This window comes from Oryctolagus cuniculus, chromosome 1 (genome assembly GCF_051225735.1).
Source record: "Oryctolagus cuniculus isolate XC-2025 breed Fujian yellow rabbit chromosome 1, ASM5122573v1, whole genome shotgun sequence".
In the NCBI taxonomy this organism is placed as follows: Eukaryota; Metazoa; Chordata; class Mammalia; order Lagomorpha; family Leporidae; genus Oryctolagus; species Oryctolagus cuniculus.
Window position 1 is genome coordinate 59,725,422 of NC_142867.1, and position 4,633 is coordinate 59,730,054.

Here is a 4,633-nt window from a genome sequence, read left to right on the forward strand (position 1 = left end):
CTCAACATTAAGAAAAGGTACAAGCTGATTTTAAAACGAATCACAGAACTGAAAGACACTTCTCCAAAGAAGTTAAACAGATGGCTATTAGGGATATGAAAATATCCCCAATATCATACATCATTAGAGATTTACAAATTAAAACAATGAAGTATCACAACATACCTTCTGGAATGGCCAAAATCCAAAACATGGAAACACCAAAGGTTGGCGAGTATGTGAAATAATGGCGATCATCATTAATTGCTAGTGGGAATGCAAAATTGTAAAGTCAGTTTGGGAGATTTTTGTTGTCTTTCAAAACTAAATGGATTTCAGGCCTGCGCTGCAGCTCACTAGGCTAATCCTCCGCCTGCAGCGCTGGCACCTGGGGGTTCTAGTCCCGGTTGGGGCGCCGGAGTCTGTTCCGGTTGCTCCTCTTCCAGTCCAGCTTTCTGCTGTGGCCTGGAGTGCAGTGGAGGATGGCCCAAGTGCTTGGGCCCTGCTCCTGCATGGGAGACCAGGAGGAAGCACCTGGCTCCTGGCTTGGGATCAGCGCAGCACGCCAGCCGTAGCACCCCTTTGGGGAGTAAACCAACAGGAGGAAGACCTTTCTCTCTCTCTCACTGTCTAACTCTGCCTGTCAAAAAATAAATAAATAAATAAAACTAAATGGATTCAGAATTATTTAAAAGATATATATGGTAGAATTTGGTAACAGCTTTCCGGATGTTAAGAGAGATAATTTAATGCTATTATGATGATTACATTTCTATGGTACAAACTATGAGAAGTTAGCAAGGATTTTCAAATTTAAATCTTTATTCAGAATGAGTCATTATTTCTTCTCTGTGTGATTTCTGTACAGTACAAAGTTTCTCAAAGTTAATAGAAAATGCATATTCTGAAAAGAATATGCTTGAATTTCAAAATTTTTAACCAAAATAAGCTTATCTTTTAATTCTGTCTTTCCATGAACATTGTGAAATATACCCATATATGAAGAAATGTCATTGAAGTACTCTTAAATCCCCTAACCTGTCACATATATATTTTTATTTTCCCACAGGATTAAGAAGACAAAAAAAAGTGTGATAATATTATAGGTAATAATACTGGCATGTACTTGACGTGCATTTACTAGTGAACAAGATTAATTATGTTCCAGAAAGTGCAAGTACAAACTGTCTATCCTTTCTCTCACTTCTCTTGAGCACAAATGGGAAGATTTGAGGGTATTACTGCTCTGGGAAGGATGGCCATTCTTTCTGTTAATTTCCCGTCTCCATGTGGCCATGATACAGATTCTGGCCTATTAGGGATGGATTGTTCATCTTGCTCCATGTAGTTTTGAGCAGTAGACTAAAGGTGTTTTAGAGACTTCTGCATTTTTTCACTTCTCTGCAGACATGCTAAGATGATTGTCCCAATGTTACAAATGAGTTTTAAATTAGTTTGTGAGCCCTGTGCTGGTTGGAGAAGGTCAAGCTCAGTGGTAAACTGAAAGGTACTGATTTTCTGTCCTACAACTGAGAAAGTGGTATTGCATTTTTCCTTCATGTGTTATTTATGGATTATGTCTTGATCAAGACAAATAAGATTCTCCTGACTCTGGATATACAACAAAAGTCTTCAAGGGAAAACTTAGTGAATTTCTGTAATATAAATAATCAGCTTTTTTCTAAAAACAATATATAAACACACAAGTGACTCCATTATACTAACATTGATTTTATGCATTATTTTAAATTTTAGGTCTCTGTTGACAATGATTATTATTCTACTTTCAAGATAGAAAAAAATACTTTTACTAATTTTCTTCTTCAGCCTCATAACACAAGCTTGCCTTATAGAAACTCACCTGTGGCAGACAGAGTAACATATGGAGAAGTGGTACAATGTGAAGCAGGAGTGATTGTCATGAGAGTAGACCAAGGTTAGAGTCCCAGAGTTTTTCAAGTCTGTTTGACATTTTTCTAGTCACTTAGTCTCCAACTTTCAAAATATTATTCTATAATATGTCCTTAACAGCAAGTCACTCTGTTTCTTCCATTTATCCTTTATCTGGACAAATGCTACAAGCTTTTTCACAGTCTACCAAATTGGAATTCTCAGAGACTTTATTTTTGTTATCAATTTATTCCTTCCATTTAATAGTTTTTTTTTCTTTTTTTTTAACTTTTATTTAATGAAAATAAATTTCCAAAGTACAGCTATGGTTTACAATGGCTTCCCCCCACCCCATAACTTCCCTCCCACCCACAACCCTCCCCTTTTCTGCTCCCTCTCCCCTTCCATTCACATCAAGATTCATTTTCAATTATCTTTATATACAGAAGATAAGTTTAGTATATATTAAGTAAAGATTTCAGCAGTTTGCACCCACACAGAAACACAAAATGAAAAATACTGTTTGAGTACTAGTTGTAGCATTAAATCACAACGTACAGCACATTAAGGACAGAGATCCTACATGAGGAGTAAGTGCACAGTGACTCCTGTTGTTGACTTAACAAATTGACACTCTTGTTTATGGCATCAGTAATCACCCTAGGCTCTTGTCATGAGTTGCCAAGGCTATGGAAGCCTTTTGAGTTCACCAACTCTGATCATATTTGTCGCTCCCCCTCTTCATGGAGGAACGACACAGAACCCTGCGCTGTTCTTTCGTCTGCTCGGCCCTCCCCGGGTTTGCTGCTGGTTCTTCCCGGGTTGACTACTATCCCTTCCACCTCCGTGGAAGGGCAGTTCCCCCTGGCCACATTCCCCACTTCCTCAGGGGAGCGGCACACCGCCGGCCGGCTCTCTCGGGGGCTGCACAGGTGTTCCCTTAGATGTTCCCCTTAGATGTTCCTGGTGCATGCCGTCTCTCTCCTCCTTTATAGTCCTCCTCTGCCAATCCCAACTCGGCTGCCCACACGCCGAGTACGCTGCTCTCCTCCAATCAGGAGCAAGTCCTACAGTTTATTGGTTGAACTGGAGGCAGCTGTGTAAAAGCTGTTTTCTTCTCTCCCAGCGCCATATTGTGGGAGAGCAGATGCATAGAATAAGTCTTAATTCCAGTAACAGTCTAGTCCGAGCTGCTCCCCACAATATTTAGACAAGGTCATAGTCAAAATGGAAGTTCTTTCCTCCCTTCAGAGAAAGGTACCTCCTTCTTTTTTTTTTTTTAATGTTTTTATTCTAACTCTTTTTTTAAACTTTTATTTAATGAATATAAATTTCCAAAGTACGGCTTATGGATTACAATGGCTTCCCCCCCATATCGTCTCTCCCACCTGCATCCCTCCCCTTTCCCACTCCCTCTCCCCTTCCATTCACATGAGGATTCATTTTCGATTCTCTTTATATACAGAAGACCAGTTTAGCATACATTAAGTAAAGATTTCAACTGTTTGCTTCCACACAAACATAAAGTGAAAAATAATAGATGATTTTTAAAATGATGATGAAATCAGATCAGACCTATTGTCGTGTTTAATCCCAGTGAGAGTCAAGTTGGGAATTGATAATTTCTTCTTCTTCTTCTTCTTCTTTTTTTTTTTTTTTTTACAGAAGATCAGTTTAGTATACATTAAGTAAAGATTTCAACAGTTTTCACCCCCATAGAAACACAAAGTGAAATATATTGTTTGAGTACTCATTATAGCATTAAGTCTCAATGTACAGCACATTAAGGACAGAGATCCTACATGAGGAGTAAGTGCACAGTGACTCCTGTTGTTGACTTTACAAATTGACACTCCTGTCTATGGCATCAGTAATCTCCCTATGCACCAGTCATGAGTTTTCAAGGCTATGGAAGCCTTTTGAGTTCACCGACTCTTATCTTGTTTAGACAAGGTCATCTTCAAAGTGGAGGTTCTCTCCTCCCATCAGAGAAAGGTACCTCCTTCTTTGAAGACCTGTTCTTTCCACTGGAATCTCACTCACAGAGATCTTTCATTTAGGGTTTTTTTTTATTCCTTCCATTTAATAGTTTATCAATTCTGTAAATTCCTTAGAAATATCTAAAATGATTGAAAAATTAAGTAATTAGAATTAAAATAACTTCAGATTCTACAAAAAGGGAAACAAAATGTTGTCTTTATAAATAGCAAATATATTCAAAAAATTTTATTTGGAAAGAAAAAGCAAAGGAATAAAGTAGAAGCAAGCTAAAATAATAATTAATTCTATTTCAATAGATAAAGTACATGAGATCCTAGTGAAATATCTCAAAACAGAATAAATAATAACTTGATTGGTGAACCAAAGAGGTACCCATTATCCTACTTTCCTCTCTACACACCCCCTCCACCTTTCTACCTTCTAATAGTTCATAGAACTGGGAAGTGACTACAATTCATAATAATTATTATCTACTGTACAAAGAACTTGAAAGGAAGAGTTGGAAAACTTTAAACAGAAAAATAAATGAAAAAACTAGTTGCCTGATTTGATCAGTTTATGTTACACACATGTGTTGAAACATTTTACTGTATCCCACAAAAATGAATAACTACTATGTTAATAAAAAATTTAAAATAACAATAATAAGACAAAGAAAAATGTCAAAAGCAGAAAAAAGCTAAATATGTACCAAATATATATAATGTAGGATAAACATTTGAATTTAATTGAAAACTAACAATATGACATATGGAAGGACTTG